General features: G+C 39.9%; 1 protein-coding gene across 3 annotated transcripts in view; it reads left to right on the forward strand.

The window, feature by feature from the left end:
• Positions 1 to 6,719: 6,719 nt before the first annotated feature.
• ATP7A (ATPase copper transporting alpha) overlaps positions 6,720 to 22,865 on the forward strand; it is a 133,646-nt gene continuing 117,500 nt past the window's right edge. For 2 of the 3 annotated variants that reach the window (XM_025277034.3, XM_044937332.2), the window contains exon 1: positions 6,720 to 6,943. The gene's annotated coding sequence lies outside the window, so the exon portion shown is untranslated. The remainder of the gene's footprint in view (positions 6,944 to 22,865) is intronic. The other variant, XM_006051892.4, reaches the window with a different exon arrangement.

Consider the following 22,865-nt stretch of genomic DNA (forward strand, 5'->3'; position numbering starts at 1 on the left):
ATGGACTGTAGCCTACCATGCTCCTCCATCCATGGGATTTTCCAGGCAAGAGTGCTGGAGTGGATTGCCATTTCCTTCTCCAGGGCATCTTCTCGACCCAGGAATTGAACCCGGGTCTCCCGCATTGCAGGCAGACGCTTTACCGTTTGAGCCACCAGGGAAGCCATATCCCCTCCCTCTTGAACCTCCCTCCCACCTCCCACACCATCCCATTTCTCTAGGTTGTCACAGAGCACTAGTTTGAGCTCCCGGAGTAATAGAGCAAGTTCCCACTGGCTGGCTATTTTACATATGGTAGTGTATATGTTTCCATGCTACTCTGTCCATTGGTCCCAACGTCTCCGCCTCCCCCCTTGTCCAGAACAGAACACAAGTCTGTTCTCTATGTCTGCATCTCCATTCAGATCAGAACAGATCAGATCAGTCGCTCAGTCGTGTCCGACTCTTTGCGACCCCATGAATCGCAGCACGCCAGGCCCCCCTGTCCATCACCAACTCCCGGAGTTCACTCAGACACGTCCATCAAGTCAGTGATGCCATCCAGCCATCTCATCCTCTGTCGTCCCCTTCTCCTCCTGCCCCCAATCCCTCCCAGCATCAGAGTCTTTTCCAATGAGTCAACTCCTCGCATGAGGTGCCCAAAGTACTGGAGTTTCAGCTTTAGCATCATTCCTTCCAAAGAAATCCCAGGGATGATCTCCTTCAGAATGGACTGGTTGGATCTCCTTGCAGTCCAAGGGACTCTCAAGAGTCTTCTCCAACACCACAGTTCAAAAGCATCAATTCTTTGGTGCTCAGCCTTCTTCACAGTCCAACTCTCACATCCATACATGACCACAGGAAAAACCATATCCTTGACTAGACGAACCTTTGTTGGCAAAGTAATGTCTCTGCTTTTGAATATGTTATCTAGGTTGGTCATAACTTTCCTTTCAAGGAGTAAGCGTCTTTTAATTCAATGGCTGCAGTCACCATCTGTAGTGATTTTGGAGCCCAGAAAAATAAAGTCTGACACTGTTTCCCCATCTATTTCCCATGAAGTGGTGGGACCGGATGCCATGATCTTCGTTTTCTGAATGTTGAGCTTTAAGCCAACTTTTTCACTCTCCACTTTCATCAAGAGGCTTTTGAGTTCCTCTTCACTTTCTCCATAAGGGTGGTGTCATCTGCATATCTGAGGTTATTGCAGCCATGAAATTAAAAGACGCTTACTCCTTGGAAGGAAGGTTATTACCAATCTAGATGGCATATTAAAAAAGCAGAGACATTACTTTGCCAACAAAGGTCCATCTAGTCAAGGCTATGGTTTTTCCAGTAGTCATGTATGGATGTGAGAGTTGGACTATGAAGAAAGCTGAGCGCTGAACAATTGATGCTTTTGAACTGCGGTGTTGGAGAAGACTCTTGAGAGTCCCTTGGACTGCAAGGAGATCCAACCAGTCCATCCTAAAGGAGATCAGTCCTGGGTGTTCATTGGAAAGACTGATGCTGAAGCTGAAACTCCAATACTTTGGCCACCTCATGTGAAGAGTTGACTCATTGGAAAAGACCCTGATGCTGGGAGGGATTGGGGGCAGGAGGAGAAGGGGATGACAGAGGATGAGATGGCTGGATGGCATGACTGACTCGATGGACATGAGTTTGAGTGAACTCCGGGAGGCCTGGTGTGCTGAGATTCATGGGGTCGCAAATAGTCGGACACGACTGAGCAACTGAACTGACTGAACTGAACTGAGGTTCATCCACCTCATTAGAACTGACTCAAATGTGTTCCTTTTTATGGCTGAGTAATCCTCCATTATACATATATGTACCACAGCTTCTTTATCTGTCTATGGACATCTAGGTTGTGTTCATGTCCTAACTATTGTAAATAGTTCTGTAGTGAACATTGGGCTACATGTGTGTTTTTCAATTGTGGTTTCCTCAGTATATGTTCTGGAGAAGGCAATGGCACCCCACTCCAGTACTCTTGCCTGGAAAATCCCATGGACGGAGGAGCCTGGTAGGCTGCAGTCCATGGGGTCGCTAAGAGTCGGACACAACTGAGCGACTTCACTTTCACTTTTCACTTTCATGCGTTGGAGAAGGAAATGGTAACCCACTCCAGTGTTCTTGCCTGGAGAATCCCAGGGACGGGGGAGCCTGGTGAGCTGCCGTCTATGGGGTCGCACAGAGTTGGACACGACTGAAGCGACTTAGCAGCAGCAGCAGTATATGCTCTATTGGCAGTTTTTAAAGTATTGCCTGTCAAGGCTTAATAGGGATTTGAAACAGGATAAAAATTATTATAAACATGTAAATACAGATACTATTTGCCACTTTTACAATTATACAATAAAATTTCCATTTTGTGTACTTAGTTCTGCAACTGTTTAACTCGTTAAGTGGTTCAAGATGAAAATATAAATAATCCTGTGATTATTTTCCCCCAACATCTTATGACTGATGTTTAATGAGAGAAAGTAAGAAAAGACCACACGTTGCTTCAAAATTAGCAACACAGAGCCTCTCCCTCTTACTTTCAATATTTATAGTTTAAAAAATTCTAGAATTTGGCTGCTTTTTAAAATGACAGATTGAGGAATAAAAAATACATTTTTTCCTGAAATGCTTTCTGTACCACTTAAATGTAACACTTAAAACGTATTGTTACATTTTAGCCATCTCAATTCTGTCTAATCTCAGGGTGATAGATACTCTAATGTTCTTTGCATTTTTGGAGTTCTATAGATTTTTAAGATCTTGGACAAATGAATGAATAAATGGGGAAGTGGTTGAGGGCTTAGAACAGTGATATGAAGGTAGTGTGAGGTGAGATCTCTGTCCCAACTCCAAATAATGCACATGTAAAAATTATGAAACTAAAACATGAATTTAAAAAAGCTATGAATTAAAAATTTTTGAGCTTTTTGGGGGGATATCTTTCTATTTATTTGTATTTCAAATTTCTTTCATCAGTATCTTGAAGTTTTCAGTGTACAAGGTCTTTCAACTCCTTACTTAAGTTTACTTAAGTGTTTTATATTTTCATGCTATTTTAAATGGGATTTTTAATTCCCTTTTCAGATAGTTTATTGTTTTTCTTTTCTGATTTTTATTACCACAGTTTATTTGCCTTCTTTGAACTTCATATAAATGGAATCACAGTACATGTTCTCTTTTGTTGCTGGCTTCCCTCATGCAATACAATATTTTTGATATTCATACATGCTATTGCATGTGTCTTAAAATTTTCCTTTTATTGTCTGAATACACCATCATTTATTTATCCATTTTCCTTTTATAGATGTTTGGGCTTTTTCCAATTGCTGACTATTATAAATAAAGTCACTAAACAATTTTTGTACAACATTTTGTACATTTTTTTGTGGATATATATTTTTATTAATCTTTGATAAGTACTTAAGAATGGGATTGCTGAGTCATATGGTAGGGTATGTTTAATTATATGAAAAATTGCCAAATAGTATTTTTTTTCAAGTCATTTGTACCATTTTTCACACAGTTGGCTGTGTTTTTTGTTTTTAAATTTTATTTATTTTTTAGTTTTGGCTGTGCTGGGTGTTCATTGCTGCTTGGGCTTTTCTGTAGTGGTGCTCAGGTTTTTCACTGTGGTGGTTTCTCTTGAAGCGGAGCTGGGGCTCTCAGGTGCACAAGCTTCAGTAGTAGCAATGCTTGGGCTTAGTAGTTGCGGTTCCTAGGCTCTAGAACACAGGCTCAAAGGTTGTGGCACACAGGCTTAGTTGCTCTGCAGCATGTGGATCTTCCTAGACCAGGGATCAAACTTGTGTCCCCTGCATTGGCAGGCATATTCTTTTCCACTGAGCCACCAGGGAAGCCCCCAGTTGGCTGTATTTTGATTGTTATTTAATTAAATATACATATCAATTTGGGATGAACTGATATCTTAGCAATATTGAGTCTTCCCATCAATGAACATCATATGTGTCTCCATTCTCATTTTTTTCTCTCATAAACGTTTTGTTGTTAATCAATAAATGAGATGATTCATTGTTAAAACATAGAAATGAAACTGATTTTTATAAGTTGATTTTGTAACTTGCAACTGTACTGAATTAGAGTGACAAAAATACACAATGGGGAATGGATAGTCTCTTGAACAAATGAGACTAGATAGCCACATACAAAAGAATGAACTTGGGCATTTATCTTAACAGCATATAGGGCTTCCCAGGTGGCACAGTGGTAAAGAATTGCCTGCTGGTGCAGGAGACGTGGGTTCGATCCCTTGATCAGGAAGATTCTCTGGAGTAGGGAATGGCAACCCACTCTAGTATTCTTGCCTGGAAAATCCCATAGACAGAGGAGTCTGGTGGCCTACAGTCCACAGGGTCTCAAAGAGTCGGATGTGACTGAGAATGCACAGCACACACAAAAATCAACTCAAAATGAATTAAAGACTTAAATGTAATTAACACTTGTAGAAGAAAATATAGGGGAAAAACTGCATGATATTTGTCTTGACAATGATTTTATGGATATGGTACCGAAAGTGTAAGTAACAAAAGCAAAAATGAACAGGTTGGACTATATCAAACGAAAAGGTTTCTGCATATCAAAGGAAACAACAGAGTGAAAAGGCAATCTAAGGATTGGGAGAAAATATTTGCAAGCTATATATCTCATAAGGGGTTATGCTCCAAATTATATAATGAATTCCCACAACTCCATATTTGGGGGGGGGAGCAATAGCTCTATTTAAAAATGGGCTATAGCCTTGATTAGATATTTCTCAAAGATACACAAATGGCAAACAAATAAATGGAAAGGCATTCAACATCAGGTAAATGCAAATCAAAACCACAATATCACCTCAAACACGTTAGAATGGCTATGAACAGTAACAACAACAAACCCCCAAAAGACAGCATGTGTTTGCAAGGATGTGGAGAAAGTGGAACCCTTGTATATTGTTGGTGCAACTGCTAAGGAAAACAGTAGGGAAGTTCTTCCAAAAATTAAAAATAGAACTACCATATGATCCCCTGATTCCACTTCTGAGTACTTTTCCAAAAGAATTGAAGAAATAGTAGCACTCCCATGATCACTGCAGCACTATATGAAACAGCCAGGACGTGGAAAGCACTTAAATGCCCATCAACAGATGAATGACTAAAGAAAAAAAAAAAATATATATATATATATATACACACACACACATACATACACACAATGGAATATTATTCAGACTTTAAAAAAAGGAAATTCTGCAATATGTGGCAACATAAATGAACTTTTAGAACATTAAGTGAAATAAACCAGTCACAGAAGGACATATACTACTACATGGTTCCACTTAGCTAAGAAACCTGAAATAGTCAAAATCCTACAAGCAGAGACTAGAACGGTTGTTGCCTGGGGCAGAGGGTAAGGGAAATGAGGAGTTGCTAATCAATGGGTATAAGGTTTCAGTTATGCAGGATGAATAAATTCTAAACTACTGCTATACAATCTTCCAGGGAATAAAACAGCTTTTCCTTGAATGCTAACAATCATGTAAGTTCACTGCTGTGTGCTGTGCTTAGTCGCTCAGTCGTGTCCAACTCTTTTGCGACCCTATGGATAGCAAGCAGCCCTCCAGGCTCCTCTGTCCATGGGGATTCTCGAGGCAAGACTACTGGAGTGGGTTGCCCTTCCCTCCTCCAGGATATTTTCCCAACCCAGGGAGCGAATCCAGGTCTTCCGCATTGCAGGCGGATTCTTAACCGTCATAACCACCAGGGAAGCCCAAGAATACTGGAGTGGGTAGCCTATCCCTTCTCCAGCAGATCTTCCCGACCCAGGAATCAAACCATGGTCTCCTGTGTTGCAGGAGGATTCTTTACCAGCGGACATACCAGGGAAGCCCACTAGTAAGTTCACTAGTTTCCTCAAAAGGAAATAGTGTGTTCTGGTTCTGTTTCTGGTTTTGCTCCAATGTTTGGGTTTTCTCCGGCCCGCCCAAGACAAACCGATTCCTCCGGAGAGCGAAACCGCCCAGCCTGACTGACTGCATTGGCATGGTGAAAAGCAGAGCAGAATCCACTTACAAGGTTTCTCAGTAGGGTGCTGAGCTGGAACAGATCCCTCCTTGTCCCCCGCATTTGTTTTGCAAGAAAGCCTTACGAGTTCACATACATGTGGTATTCTAACTCAGAATCTGACGTCACTCTTTCAAACCTCAGCCATGGATTTTTTTAAACTTTTGAGGTACATCTGTTCACCTTTTTGTTGGAGAAACACGGAAGTGAAGCAAAGCGAATTCCACTTCGCGCAAAGAACGTGATTTCCCAAGGCCTAACCAGAGCGCGTACAGAGATCATTTCTCAATCGAGGGATAAGTTCATAGTTCTGACATTCACACTCGGGGTTACGCTACACAATCTGACAAGAGCACGTTAATTTCATGCTGTGAGAGGCTGAACTACGCAGAAGATTTATAAGGAGGTCTAAAGTATTTCTTGGTTTCACATCAGGAAACTACGGATTTTGGTGGCGGGAGGGCGTTGTTTTGCCCTTGGCGAAATGGGAAGAGGCCTCTCAGCACCAAGAAGGAAAATTTCCAACCGAAGCGGTGTGTCAGCCTGGGAGCAGCAGGGGGCGGGAGACGCTTGACTGTCCGCTGCGCTTTTCTCCTTTCACGTGACGCGTCCCTCCGCCTCGCTGGCTGCTTCCGGTCGAGGCATCACCCGGAAGTCGAGGGGAGGGAGGGTTGGGTCAAAGCGGTGGCCTGGCGGCATTGGGTGGAGCAAGAGAAGCAGCTGAGGGAGGAGTTGGGGCTGCCGCCGCAATCGCGGTGGTCTCCGCCGCCGTCGCCATCGCCGCCGGGGCTACGGTGACTTCTGCCGGAGTGTGAGATCGGAGTCCACGCGTGTGGATTTGTTGCCGCCACCGGCTGCGTAGCTCCGGAGGTTTAACCATAGGACAGAGAAAAATACAGGTAAGTCCTATATCAGTCCCCTTCTATTGGAGGGGTATTCTGTACTGTCTGTCTGTACTACTGAGTGGAACAAGAATATCATTTTAATATGAGGGTGTTTCCAAACTCTCTCTTCTATACAAGTCAGGTATTTACTACAGTCTTGTTTTACCTCCCCTAGCAGAGCATAGAGGAGGGGAGATTAGGTCCTGACCCCCTGTCGCTTTCTTGTCCCCTCCTGAGGAGGTGTCCTGGTCGTCCATAGCCCATGTTACCTAATTAATTGATGGTACAAGGTCTGTGCACTGTATTGGAAGTCACATGGACTGATCACCGTTAATGAAATAATGTAAAGAAATTGTATATCTTGCTTCTTGTCTCGTTCTGGGAGTATGCACTAAACTGGGAGAACACTTTTGTTTCCATTTCATTTTGTTCATTCTGCCCCCTTCCCTGTAAAGCTACTCTCCATCCTTATTGTACTCTGTGGACTCTTTGTCTTTGACACTTTTTGTTGTGTATGTTGAGGTTTATCCTAAGCACTAGCAACTCTTCTATCTTTTCACAAGCCTTTTTTTTTTTCAGCATCTGATATTTGTTTTAATTACAGCCTCTTCATCTACAGTAGTATGACTTTGTATTGAGAATATGTGCAGAACATTGAATTAGGTAGTATTGAGGTGTGGGGTGTGGTAGGGATATACACAAGAAACAGGACAAAGTCCCTGGCCTTAAGAGAGTTTACATTCAATTTGAGTTCAAAAAGAGCAAGCAAAAATAACCCCAACATACCACAAGCTTTACTTCTGTGAGAGATCTAAGGCAACATATTCTTTCTTATAAATTCCTCATTATAACTGCTTTTATCTACATATTTAAAAATGCATGGCAAACTTTCATCTCGACTTTTGACACCCCAGTGAGTGAAAATTTTCTCTTGCCAGTTGGGAAAGTAAATTGTGAGGAGAGATTTGTCTGTCTTAATACAGGCATTGGCATAAATGAGAAAGATATTTGGGGGTTTTGTCTCAAAAATCCTTCTACTCATCTTTATTTAAGGGGAGATCACCTTTTAAAGGTTTTACAGTTTTGCTTTTAAACAAATCTTTCTTAGGATATAAATCACAATGAGGGTGCAGGGTGGGAGAGAAACAGATGACAGTTGGCCTATTTCAGTTCAGTTTGTTCCCCCAGCAACCATGTGTTTCATTTGTAGATCTGTCTTCAGATGGCTTTCATATCACTTGTTTACTTAATTGCTGAGATAGTATGGCAGAAATAGTGTCACAATACTTTTCGAATGTGTTGCATTAAAGTGAAAGGGTAAGGTGTTTCTGGTTTCACAAATATGTTCCAGCACTATTAGAAAACTGATTTCATCATCTTTGTGGGCTCAAATGTATTGATATTGGTAGATTACATCAGTTTTCACAGATACTTCTATCTTTGAAGGAAATGAATATAAAGTAAGCCAATTAGCAAGTGCTTTGTCCCATGTTGCCCATCTTTTTTTAGAATTATACAACTATGGCTGAAGGATTAAATTTTTTAACCTATTTTTGCTTTATAGTTCTCTAGTGTAGGCATTCGGAGAAGGCAATGGCACCCCACTCCAGTACTCTTGCCTGAAAAATCCCATGGATGGAAGAGCCTGGTAGGCTGCAGTCCATGGGGTCGCTAAGAGTCGGACACGACTGAGCGACTTCACTTTCACTTTTCACTTTCATGCATTGGAGAAGGAAATGGCAACCCACTCCAGTGTTCTTGCCTGGAGAATCCCAGGGACAGCGGAGCCTAGTGGGCTGCTGTCTATGGGGTCACACAGAGTCGGGCACGACTGAAGCGACAGCAGCAGCAGCAGCAGTGTAGACATTTGGTTTTCTAGACCTATAATCAGGAGATTTTTCCAGACCTGTAGTTAGGGGAGCATTTTAACAATTTACTAATTGGAATAAATGGGTTATTCCACATCTTACGGAAATTATTTACCTTAGTTAATTTTGTTTCTAAACAGTTAAAGTGTTTTGTTTGATATTGTAATTGCTCTGATCTGCTTGTGTATATGATGTCACAACCAAAGCAGATAGGGAGGGAATAATACTGGAATTACTTCCTTCCCCTGATCCCACCTGAGTTTACAGAACACTGTATATTTCTTGGAAATGTGGAGAAAATTGTTTCCCAACTCCTGAATGTTTACTTGAAGCATGCTACCTGCCACTCAGGAGAAAAGGGCATTAAGAGGGTTTCTGTTAAGACCTAAAACACTATCAACAAAGATAGAAGAATGGAAGGCAAGAATTTCACAGTGGAGAGCCTGCTGAACAAAATTGTTCAGTGTATTTAGGATAAATTTGTAGCTGATCTCTAGGGTCATTAGGATACTAAGAGTTGATATTGAGCTAACCAAAGCTTAGAGAGCTTAGTTGTTAAAGAGTACATGTAATTTCCTTTGTTGATCCTTTCACTTAAAATGGTAGGGAGAAAAGGTGTCTGGCTTTTTTGGTAATGATAAAATTATTTAGTCTAAGAATTCTAATTGAACTACTAATCATTAATATAATAGTATTAAAATAGAAAGTATATTGTGTTGATTATTGGTAAGTATATTAATAATATTATTAAAACAGTAATATTAATATTAATTGTTTGTATACAGCTAATTTCATTTTGACCAATAAATGCTTTCTTTTATTTTACTGTTAGTTATTAATATCAATTTTTAGTCCAGATTTATAGCCATAATATCTTGGTAATAATTACTTATCATAACTGTAAGTACCTTTTTTTTACATATTAGCAATCAAATTGGTGTCGTATGTCATTAAGTATTGTCCATCTAAAGCAAGGTATTTTATCTTGCTCATCTGTTTCTAATTAGGTAATAATAGGAAGGCAATGGCACCCCACTCCAGTACTCTTGCAGTCAGACACGACTGAGCGACTTCACTTTCACTTTTCACTTTCATGCATTGGAGAAGGAAATGGCAACCCACTCCCGTGTTCTTGCCTGGAGAATCCCGGGGATGGGGGAGCCTGGTGGGCTTCCATCTATGGGGTCGCACAGAGTTGGACATGACTGGAGCGACTTAGCAGCAGCAGCAGCAGGATTTATTTTAGTCATAAAAACCTTTGTAACCTTCAGATTGTTTTAAAGCCTTAAATTCATTGTATGATGATAGATAAAGGAATAAATTAATATTTGACCTTGAATGTCACAGTATGATTAAGATTGCCTAATGAGGATGTGAAGAAAAGGAAACCCTCATACACTGTTGGTGAGAATACAAATTTGTACATCCATTGTGAGAACAGTATAGCAACTTCTCAAAAAACTAAAAATAGAACTACTATATGACCTGGCAGTTCTACTCCTGGGTATACACCTGAAAAAACCAAAATGACTGATTTGAAAAGATATGTGTACCCCAATGTTTATAATAGCATTGTTTGCAATTGCTGAGATATTGAAGCAGCCTAAGCATCCATCAACAGATAAATGGATAAAGCAACTGCATACACACACACACACACACACACACACACACACACACACGGTAGAATATTACGCATCTATAAAAAAGGATGAAATCCTGCCATTTGCAACAACATAGATGGACTTGGAGGGTATTATGCTAAGTGAAATAAGTCAGACAGAGAAAGACAAATACTGTATGGTATCACTTACATGTGGAGACTGAAAAATACAGCAAACTAGTGAATATAACAAAAAAGAAACAGACTCATAGATAATAGAGAACAAACTAGTGGTTACCAGTGAGAAGAGGGAAGAATGGAGGGGCAAGATACGGGTATGACATTAAGAGTACAAACAATTGCATATGAAATAAAGAAGCTATAAAGGATATATTGTACAACTCAGGAAATATAGCCAATATTTCATAAAAACTATAAAGGAATATAACCTTTAAAAATTGTGAATCACTATATTGTAATACCTGAAACCTACATAATACTGTAAATCAACTATATCTCAGTAAAAAAAAAAAAAAAGATTGCCTTAGAGTTTGTCCACTTTGTTTATGATAAAACTAACCTGAATTCCTGTTTCTTAACTTCAGGGCAAATGATAAGTCATGGGATTTTGAATCTTACTTTTTCTTTCTGTTATGCATAAGTGATCCCTTCATGTATCACCACCTTGTGGTGGCGAAGGGGCTAACTCATTGAAGCTATGAGTCATGTTCTGCAGGGCCACCTGTGATAGATGGGTCATAGTGAAGAGTTCTGATAAAATGGGGTCTACTAGAGAAGGAAATGGCAATCCATTCCAGTATTCTTGCTGTGAGAACCCCATAAACAGTATGAAAAGGCAAAAAGATATGATGATGCCAGAAGCTAAGCTCCCGAGGTTGGAAGGTGTCCAGTATGCTACAGGAAGAGCAGAGGGCAATTACTAATAGCTCCAGAAAGAATGAAGTGGCTGGGCCAAAACGGAAATCACACTTAGTTGTGGATGTGTCTGGTGGTGAAAGTAAAGCCTGATGCTATAAAGCATAAACAATATTGCATAGAAACCTGGAAGATTAGGTCCATGAATCAAGGTAAGTTGGACATCTTCAAGCAGGAGATGCCAAGAGTGAACATCGACATCTTAGGAATCCGTGAACTAAAATGGATGAGGATGGGTGAATTTAATTCAGATGACCGTTATGTCTACTACTATGGGCAAGAAACCCTTAGAAGAAATTTAGTAGCCCTCATAGTGAGCAGAACAGTCTGAAATGCAGTACTTAAATGCAATCTCCAAAATGATCTTGGTTTGTTTCCAAAGCAAACCAACATCACAGTTATCCAAGTCTATGTCCCAACCTCTAATGCCAAAGAAGCTGAAGTTGACTGGTTCTATGAAAACCTACAAGACCTTCTATAACTAACACCCAAAAAAGATCCTTTTCATCATAGGGGACTGGAATGCAAAAGTAGAAAGTCAAGAGATACCTGGAATAACAGGCAAGTTTGGCCTTGGAGTACAAAGTGAAGCAGGGCAAAGACTAGCAGAGTTTTGTCAAGAGAACACACTGGTCATAGCAAACACTCTTTTCCAGCAACACAAGAGACGATTCTACACACAGACATCACCAAATGGTCAATACTGAAATAAGATTGATTATATTCTTTGTAGCTGAATCTGGAGAAACTCTATACAGTCAGCAAAAACAAGACATGGAGCTGACTGTGGGTCAGATCATGAGCTTGTTATTGCAGAGTTCAGGCTTAAATTGAAGAAAGTAGGGAAAACCACTTAACCATTCAGGTATGACCTAAATCAAATCCCTTATGCTTATACAGTAGAGGAGACAAATAGATTCAAGGGATTAGATCTGGTAGGCAAAATCCTGAAGAACTATGGACAGAGATTCATAACACTATACAGAATCAGTGTTCAAAACCATCCCCAAGAAAAAGAAATGCAAGAAGGCAAAGTGGTTGTCTGAGGAGGCTTTACAAATAGCTGAGGAAAGAAGAGAAGCAAAAAGCAAAGGAGAAAGGGAAAGATATACCCAGTTAAATGCAGAGTTCCAGACAAAAGCAAGGAGAGATAAGAAGCCCTTCTTAAATGAACACTGCAAAGAAATAGAGGAAAATAATAGAATGGGAAAGACTAAAAATCTCCTTAAGAAAATTGGAGATATCAAGGGGACATTTCATGCAAGGATGGGCATGATAAAGATCAGAAATGGTTAAGGACCTAGCAGAATCATAAGAGATTAAGAAGAGGTGGCAAGAATACGCAGAACTATACAGAAAACATCTTATTGACCAGGTTAACCACGATGGTTTGGTCACTTACTTAGAGCCAGACACGCTGGAGTGTGAATTCAGGTGGACCATAGTTAAAATTACTGCAAACAAAGCTGGCAGAATTCTAGCCGAGCTATTTAAAATCCTAAAAGATGATGCTGTGAAAGTGCTGCACTCAGTATGTCAGCAAATTTGGGAAACTCAGCAGGGGCCACAGGACTGGAAAAGGTCAGTTTTCATTCTAATCCCAAAGAAGGGCAATGCCAAAGAATGTTCCAATTATCATACAGTTGTGCCCATTTCATATGCTAGCAAGGTTATGCTCAAAATCATTCAAGCTAGGCTTCAACAGTAGGTGAACCAAGATCTTCCAGGGGTACAAGCTGGATTCAGAAAAGGCAGAGGAACCTGAGATCAAATTGCCAACATTCATTGGATCATAGGGAAAGTAAGAGAATTCCAGAAAAACATCTAGTTCTGTTTCACTGACAATGCTAAAGCCTTTGACCGTGTGGGTCACAATAAACTGTGGAGAGTTCTTAAAGAGAAGGAAATAGCAGATCTGTCTCCTGAGAAACCTGTGTGCGAGTTGAGAAGCAGCTGCTAGAACCAGACATGGAACAACTGACTGGTTCAGAATTGGGAAAGGAGTATGACAAGGCTGTATATTGTTACCCTGCTTATTTAACTTATATGCAGAGTACATTATGCGAAATGCCAGACTGGATGAATCGCAAGCTGGAATCAATATTTCCAGGAAAAATATCAACAAGCTCAGATATGCAGATGATACCACTCTAATGGCAGAAAGTGAAGAGGAACTAAGGAGTCTCTTGATGAGGGTAAAAGAGGAGAGTGAAAAAGCTTGCTTAAGACTCAACGTTAAAAAACCTTAGATCGTGGCACCTGGTCCCATGACTTCATGGCAAGTTAAGGGCGATAAGTGACAGATGTTATTTTCTTGGGCTCCAATTTCACTGCAGACAGTGACTGCAGCCATGATATTAAAAGACTTGCTCCTTGGAAGGAAAGCTATAACAAACCTAGACAGTGTATTAAAAAACAGAGATGTCACTTTGCTGACAAACGTCCCTATAGTCAAAGCTTTGGTTTTTCCAGTAGTCATGTAAGGATGTGAGAGTTGGACCATAAAGAAGGCTGAGTGCCAAAGAGTTGATCTTTCAAATTGTGGTGCTGCAGAATACTCTTGAAAATCCCCTGGACTTCAAGGAGATCAAACTGGTCAATCCTAAAGGAAATCAACCCTGAATATTCATTGGAAAGACTGAAGTTGAAGCTCCATTACTTTGGCTACCTGATGTGAAGAGCTGACTCATTGGAAAAGACCCTGATGACAGGAAAGATTGAAGGCAAAGGGGGAAGGGTATGGCAGAGGATGAGATGATTAGATGGCATTACTGACTCAATGGACATGAATTTGAGCAAACTCCAGGAGATAGTGAAGGACAGGGAAGTCTGGCATGCTGCAGTCCATGGGATTGCAAAGAGTCGGACAAGCTCAGAATGAACAACAATAACAACAAAGTGAAGAAGCCCAGAACTGTTCCTCTGTTATGGAAAAAAATTTATCTTTTACTTTGTCTATTGTTTGCAGTTTGGTAAAAGTTGACACATTCTTTCTTAGGGCCAAATTTTATTCCTAGACCTAGCAAGCAGCTAAAATGAGGTTTAAAGCTAGTCAGTCTGGCTTTAGAAACTATGTTCTTATCAAACATAAAGGAACTGTAGTTTTTAAAAATACATAGATATTTGATGGGACTTCTCTGGTGGTCCAGTGGCTATGACAATGCAGGGGTGCCAGGTTCAACCCCTGTTTAGGGAACTAGGTCACACATGCTGCAACTGTTCGCATGCTATAACTAAAAGATCCCTCATGCATGCCACAGCAGAGACCTGGTGCAGCCAAATAAGTAAATACTTATTTATATATTTAAAAAAGTTTTTATGATCCTAGCATTCTTTTTTTTTAATTTATTTTTAATTGGAGGATAATTGCTTTACAATGTTGTTTCTGTTTCTGTCATGCTGCTACTGCTGCTGCTAAGTCACTTCAGTCGTGTCTGACTCTGTGTGACCCCATAGACGGCAGCCCACCAGGCTCCCCGTCCCTGGGATTCTCCAGGCAAGAACACTGGAGTGGGTTGCCATTTCCTTCTCCAGTGCATGAAAGTGAAAAGTGAAAGGGAAGTCACTCAGTCGCGTCTGACTCTTCGCGACCCCATGGACTGCAGCCCACTAGGCTCCTCCGTCCATGGGATTTTCCAGGCAAGAGTACTGGAGTGGGGTGCCATCGCCTTCTCCTGCCATACATCTACATGAATCAGCCATAGGTATACATATGTCCCCTTCCTCTTGAACCTCCTTCCTACCCCTGTTTTTTAAATTTATTATTATTATTATTATTTTTGACTGCACTGGATCTTCATTGTGTCACATGGGCTCTTTGTTGCAACATGCGGACTTCCTCAAGTTGGAGTGCCTGAGGGTTTCTCTCTAGTTGCAGCACAAGGGCTTCTTGTTGCAGGCATGGGTTCACTAGTTGTGATACGGGTACTTAGTTGCCCTATGGCATGTAGGATCTCAGTTCCCTACCGGGGATGAAACCCAAGTTGCCTGCATTGGAAAGCAGATTCTTAACCACTGGGAAACCAGGGAAATTTTAAAAAGAATACATAACATTTGAGCAAAATCAGGTCTATTGTAATTAAGTTCCTTGTTTGTCCTAAAGAGGGAAATACTCATTTATCTTATTTGAAAGTATGAATGAGCAAACTGATTTGATGATTAAAAATTATTGTTAGCTCAAAATTTCCTTAGTACTTTCAAATGAAATTCCCTAAAAGTAAAGACTCATAGTTTTGTTTTTGGCTAATTATACGTTTTTAAAAGATATGCTGAATAACCTAATACTTAAAATGGTGCTAGTCTTATTTGATTTGTAGTCTCAGAGTTCTCCCAGGAAAAGAAATGGTTTATGTTTTTTTAATATAAATTTATTTATTTTAATTGGAGGTTAATTACTTTACAATATTGTATTGGTTTTGCCATACATCAACATGAATCCACCACAGGTATACACGTGTTCCCCATCCTGAACCCCCCTCCCTCCTCCCTTTTTTATCTTTACAGTAAGCACATCTTTGAACTTGGCAAGACTTTGACATTTACCACATGCTTAGAATGTGAACTGTACTAAGAGAACATATAATAAAAGTTAATAAGCAAGCATAAATTGAGACATTGCTAGTTACATTTTTATGGATTAGTGGATATTATTCTGTTGATAATTTCAAGGCTTTTAAACTTTTAACCATTGTACTGTAATTTGCTTTTTTGAGGGAGGCAGTATAATATAGAGTTAAGAGTGGGGCTTCAGGACCAGACTGCCTTGGTTGGAACCTCAGCTCCTCTGTTTACTGCTTATATGACCTTGGACTGGTCTCTTACCTTTTGTGCCTCAATTTCTTCAAATTTCTAAAATAGCAACAATAATGGTATGATTGTCAATGAATTAATACATGTAATACCCTAAGAGCAGTGCCTGGCAGGTAGTAACTACATAATGAAGTTTAGTTATTGTTAATTATCTTTCAGTTCAGTTCAGTCACTCATTCGTGTGCAACTCTTTGAGACCCCGTGGACTGCAGCACACCAGGCCTCCCTGTCCATCACCAACTCCCGCAGTTTACTCAGACTCATGTCCATTGAGTCGGTGATGTCATCCAACCATCTCATCCTCTGTCGTACCCTTCTCTTCCCGGCTTCAATCTTTCCCAGCATCAGGGTCTTGTCCAGTGAACCAGTTCTTCACATCAGGTGGCCAAACATTGGAGTTTCTGCTTCAGCATCAGTCCTTCCAATGAATATTCAGAACTGATTTCCTTCAGGATAGACTGGTTGGATCTCCTTGCAGTCCAAGGGACTCTCAAGAGTCTTCTCGAACACCACAGTTCAAAAGCATCAATTCTTCGGCGCTCAGCTTTCCTTATAGTCCAACTCTGACATCTGTACATGACTACCAGAAAAACCATAGCTTTGACTAGATGGACCTTTGTTGGCAAAGTAATATCTCTGCTTTTTAATATGCTGTCTAGGTTGGTCATAACTTTTCTTCCAAGGAGCAAGTGTTCTGCAGTGATTTTGGAGCCCCCCAAAATAAAGTCTGCCACTTTCCACTGTTTGCCCATCTATTTGCCATGAAGTGATGGGACTGCATGCCATGATCTTTGTTTTCTGAATGTTGAGCTTTAAGCCAGCTTTTTCACTCTCCTCTTTCACCTTCATCAAGAGGCTCTTTCGTTCTTCGCTTTCTGCCATAAGGGTGGTGCCATCTGCATATCTGAGGTTATTGATATTTCTCCCAGCAATCTTGATTCCAGCTGTGCTTCATCCAGCCCAGCATTTCTCATGATGTAGTCTGCATGTAAGTTAAATAAGCAGGGTGACAATATACAGCCTTGACGTACTCCTTTTCCTATTTGGAACCAGGAAATTGTCTTTATATATATATATTGTCTTTATATATATATATTGTCTTTATATATATATATATATATATATATATATATATATATATATATAATTCACTATAAAGATATTTTTCAGTTCAGTTCAGTCGCTCAGTCATGTCTGACTCTTTGTGACCCCATGAATCACAGCACGCCAGGCCTCCCTGTCCATCACCAATTCCCGGAGATCACTCAAACTCATGTCCATCGAGTCAGTGATGCCATCCAGCCATCTCATCCTCTGTCGTCCCCTTCTCCTCCTGCCCCCAATCCCTCCCAGCATCAGAGTCTTTTCCAATGAGTCAACTCTTCGCATGAGGTGGCCAAAGTACTGGAGTTTCAGCTTTAGCATCATTCCTTCCAAAGAACACCCAGGGCTGATCTCCTTTAGAATGGACTGGTTGGATCTCCTTGCAGTCCAAGGGACTCTCAAGAGTCTTCTCCAAAACCACAGTTCAAAAGCATCAATTCTTTGGCACTCAGCTTTCTTCACAGTCCAACTCTCACATCCATACATGACCCCTGGGAAAACCATATTGACTAGATGGACCTTTGTTGGCAAAGTAATGTCTCTGCTTTTGAATATGCTATCTAGGTTGGTCATAACTTTGAGCACCCACTAAATTGTATATTATAGATTTACTGTAAAATTGTTAATTATATTGTTTTATTTACCGAAGATTGTAAGTTATAGTTCACTGTGTGACACTTAGTTGCCAAGTAGTGTCTGACTCTTTGCAGCCCCATGGACTGTAGCGCACCAGGTTCCTCTGTCCATGGGATTTTCTGGGCAAGAATACTGGAGTGGAGGTTTCCATGTTACTCTCTCCATACATGTCTCTCTCTCCTCCCCTCTCTCCATGTCCATAAATCTATTCTCTATGTCTGTTTCTCCATTGCTGTCCTGCAAATAAATTCCTCAGGAAACTCAGACAAGGGCTGTGTATCAATCTAGAAGGGTGGGATAGGGAGGGAGGTTCAAAAAGGAGGGGATATATGTATACCTATGGCTGATTCATCTTGACGTTTGACAGAAAACAACAAAAGTTCTGTAAAGCAATTATCCTTCAGTTAAAAAAACCAGAATACTAGAGTGGGTTGCCATTTGCTTCTCCAGGGGATCTTTCTGATCCAGGGATCGAACCTGTGTATCTGTGTCTCCTCAGTTGGCAGGCACATTCTTTACCACTGAGCCACCTGGGAAGGCCTAAATGATAGTTTTACTGTACTATAAATTTAGTGAACTAGAGGAATAGCATACCTGTCAGTATCTGAATGAGATATTTAATTTCTAAATTATGCCACAGAAAATGGGAAACTCAAATTGGGAGGGCATAGTAACCTACAGTCTACCGATAGTGTGCTAACCATAGCATTTCAAAACTCATGACAGCTAGCAAGTCAAATCACCCTGATATACTCATTCTAGTTCTCTACTTCTCCACCAAGAAAACTCAGAGCAGTCTGCTTTGTGCAATTAATGAGCTGCAGACTTTGGGACATCAGATTTTCTAGATTATTTCTCTGCCAAATGGTGAACCTTAATTCTGCTGAATGATTTCTGAAATATAAAATGTAGGCAACAGAAAAGGCTTTATGCATGTCTAACCTATTCTACAGAATAGCTGCTTTCTTACAAAGTTGTATATAAATTGAATTTTTATAAAAAACATCAGCACTCTAATGAATAAATGTTACTTGTGATTGTTGTACGTCTAGTGTTTACATAGACCCTGTGAGATAGGCATAGAAGCATAAAAATACATTGAATGTCTAGTTAAGAAATAAGTCTAATACCAAACAATTGCATAGAAATTAGGTACTACAACTATGATGCTGATTCTGACAATATTCAGAATTCAATAAGAAAGTGGATATGAGATTTTTTTAAAATTTTAATTGGAGGCTATTTACTTTACAATATTGTGGTGGTTTTTGCCATACATTCACATTAATCAGCCATGGGTGTACATGTGCTCCCCATCCTGACCCTTCCTGTCACCTCCCTCCCCATCCCATCCCTCAGGGTCATCCCAGTGCACCAGCCCTGAGCACCTTGTTTCATGCATCAAACCTGGACTGGCGATCTGTTTACATATGAAAATATACATGTTTCAATGCTATTCTCTCAAATCATCCCACCCTTGCCTTCTCCCACAGAGTCCAAAAGTCTGTTCTTTACATCTGTGTCTCTTTTGCTGTCTCACATATAGGGTCATTGTTACCATCTTTCTAAATTTCATATGTATGTGTTAATATACTGTATTGGTGTTTTTTTCTTTCTGATTTACTTCACTCTGTATAATAGGCTCCAGTTTCATCCACCTCATTAGAACTGATTCAAATGCATTCTTTTTAATGGCTGAGTAATATTCCATTGTGTATATGTTCCGCAGCTTTCTTATCCATTCGTCTGCCGATGGACATCTAGGTTGCTTCCATGTCCTGGCTATTGTAAACTGTGCTGTGATGAACATTGGGGTACATGTGTCTCTTTCAATTCTGATTTCCTCGGTGTGTATGCCCAGAAATGGGATTGCTGGGTCGTATGGCAATTCTATTTCCATTTTTTCTAAGGAATCTCCAAACTGTTCTCCATAGTGGCTGTACTAGTTTGCATTCCCACCAACAGTGTAAGAGGGTTCCCTTTTCTCCACACCCTCTCCAGCATTTATTGCTTGTAGTCTTTTGGATAGCAGCCATTCTGACTGGGGTGAGATGGTACCTCATTGTGGTTTTGATTTGCATTTCTCTGATAATGAGTGATATTGAGCATCTTTTCATGTGTTTGTTAGACATCTGTATGTCTTCTTTGGAGAAATGTCTGTTTAGTTCTTTGGCCCATTTTTTGATTGGGTCATTTATTTTTCTGGAATTGAGCTGCAGGAGTTGCTTGTATATTTTTGAGATTAATTCTTTGCCAGTTGCTTCATTTGCTATTATCTTCTCCCATTCTGAAGGCTGTCTTTTCACCTTGCTTAGAGTTTCCTTCATTGTGCAACAGCTTTTAAGTTTAATTAGGTCCCATTTGTTTATTTTTGCTTTTATTTCCATTACTCTTGGAGGTGGGTCATAGAGGATCCTGTTATGATTGATGTCAGAGAGTGTTTTGCCTATGTTTTCCTCTAGGAGTTTTAGTTTCTGGTCTTACATTTAAATTTTCAATCCATTTTGAGTTTATTTTAGTGTATGGTGTTAGAAAGTGTTCTAGTTTCATTCTTTTATGAGTGGTTGACCAGTTTTCCCAGCACCACTTGTTAAAGAGATTGTCTTTTCTCCATTGTATATTCTTGCCTCCTTTGTCAAAGATAAGGTGTCCATAGGTGCATGGATTTATCTCTGGGCTTTCTATTTTGTTCCATTGATCTATCTTTCTGTCTTTGTGCCAGTAGCATACTGTCTTGGTGACTGTAGCTTTGTAGTACAGCCTGAAGTCAGGCAGGTTGATTCCTCCAATTCATTCTTCTTTTCCAAGATTGCTTTGGCTATTCGAGGTTTTTTGTATTTCCATACAAATTGTGAAGTTATTTGTTCTAGTTCTCTGAAAAATACCGTTGGTAGCTTGATAGGGATTGCATTGAATCTATCGATTGCTTTGGGTAGTATACTCAGTTTCACTATATTGATTCTTCTGATCCATGAACATGGTATATTTCTCCATCTATTTGTGTCATCTTTGATTTCTTTCATCAGTGTTTTATAGTTTCCTATATATAGGTCTTTTGTTTCTTTAGGTAGATATATTCCTAAGTATTTTATTCTTTTCATTGTAGTGGTGAATGGAATTGTTTCCTTAATTTCTCTTTCTATTTTCTCATTATTAGTGTATAGGAATGCAAGGGATTTCTGTGTGTTAATTTTATATCCTGCAAATTTACTATATTCATTGATTAGCTCTAGTAATTTTCTGGTGGAGTCTTTAGGGTTTTCTATGTAGAGGATCATGTCATCTGCAAACAGTATGAGTTTTACTTCTTCTTTTCCAATCTGGATTCCTTTTATTTCTTTTTCTTCTCTAATTGCTGTGGCTAAAACTTCCAAAACTATGTTGAATAGTAATGGTGAGAATGGGCACCCTTGTCTTGTTCCTGACTTTAGGGGAAATGCTTTCAATTTTTCACCATTGAGGATAATATTTGTTGTGGGTTTATCATATATGGCTTTTATTATGGGATATGAGTTTTTGACAGTGTTTTTCATGAACGAGGTGGTATTTCGGTTCATTTGCTCACTCAGTTATTTTGAATAGCTATCATGTATAGCATGCTAGGATATGATAGTGAACACAACAGATATGATCCCATTTTTGTGGAGTTTACAGATGAGTGAGGTGATAGGATTTAAATATGTAGAAGGTGAGGGGACAGTCTAAACAGAATCGTAGACATGGCAAGCATGGACTGTGTGGCAGTGAGGGCAGTTGCCTGATTGTAATAGAGATTTTATTTCTTGGAGGAATATTGAATGTGATAGATGTGGGCTGTATTTTGTAACTCTCTGAACAGCTATTTAAGTCTATGAGAAGTGGTGTGGAAACAGTCTTGTGGGACTGAGGCCTTAACCTGTGGGATCTGTCTCCATCTCCATGTGGATAGTGTTAGAATTTAGTTAAATTATAGGCCACCTAGCTGGTGTTGCAGAGAATTGCTTTGTGGGGGAAAATCTCCACGTGTCTGGTGTCAGAAGTATTGTGAGTGTGGTATTTGTTTATTTATGTGGCTGCACTGGGTCTTAGTTGTGGCCTGTAGGATCTTTTAGTTGCGGCATGTGGGATCTAGGTTCCTGACCAGTGATCAAACTCAGGCCCTCTGCATTGGGAGCATGAAGTCTCAGCCACTGGACCACCAGGGAAGTCCTCACATTCAATTGTCTTTTACATTCCTATCAAAAGGAATCTTTGCATTATCGTCAGTTTTCTGTTGCAGTTTTATGGATAAGAATGCATTAGTGTCAGTATTCTACAACCTATGGAGTACATTCTAGAAGACTTTAATCAGTGAAATTGATTGATATGAATGGCTCATTTCAGTGATAAAAAATAAAGTATCAATGATACCATGTTTAGAAGACAACATTTTTTGTGGCTCTGGAAACATTGATTTGATTCATGTTATGAAAATAATACACCACTATTTATAATATTCTATTTATTCCCAAAGAGGTAGCTAATAGTATGGAAACTGGGACCCATTATACATTTTTTACTAGTTTGTGTGTTTTAAAAGATCTTTTGTCTACTTGTTTCTTAATCAAAAGCCTGCTTCTGGAGTTTTTGGTAAACCTTAAAATGCTACCTAATTCTCAGTGCTTATTTGCTTTGCTGATTTATTTGTGGGAGTTTTTCCATATGTTAGATGCTGGAATCTTGGGAGACATCAGGTGGACTTATCAAGTCCCAATCTTAGCAGCTATTGGGGTAAGTTAAAAGCCAGTATAGTTTAGAAGGGCTTCCCTGGTGGCTCAGATGGTAAAGACTTTGCCTGCAGTGCAGGAGACCCAGGTTTGTTCTTCCCTGGATCAGGAAGGTCCCCTGGAGAAGGAATGGCAACCCACTCCAGTGTTCTTGCCTGGTGAATTCCATGGGGTAGCAAAGAGTCAGACACAACTGACTAACACACGCACACACATAGTTTTTTAAAAAAGAAAAA

The sequence above is a fragment of the Bubalus bubalis genome, chromosome X (assembly GCF_019923935.1).
Source record: "Bubalus bubalis isolate 160015118507 breed Murrah chromosome X, NDDB_SH_1, whole genome shotgun sequence".
Classification (NCBI taxonomy): domain Eukaryota; kingdom Metazoa; phylum Chordata; class Mammalia; order Artiodactyla; family Bovidae; genus Bubalus; species Bubalus bubalis.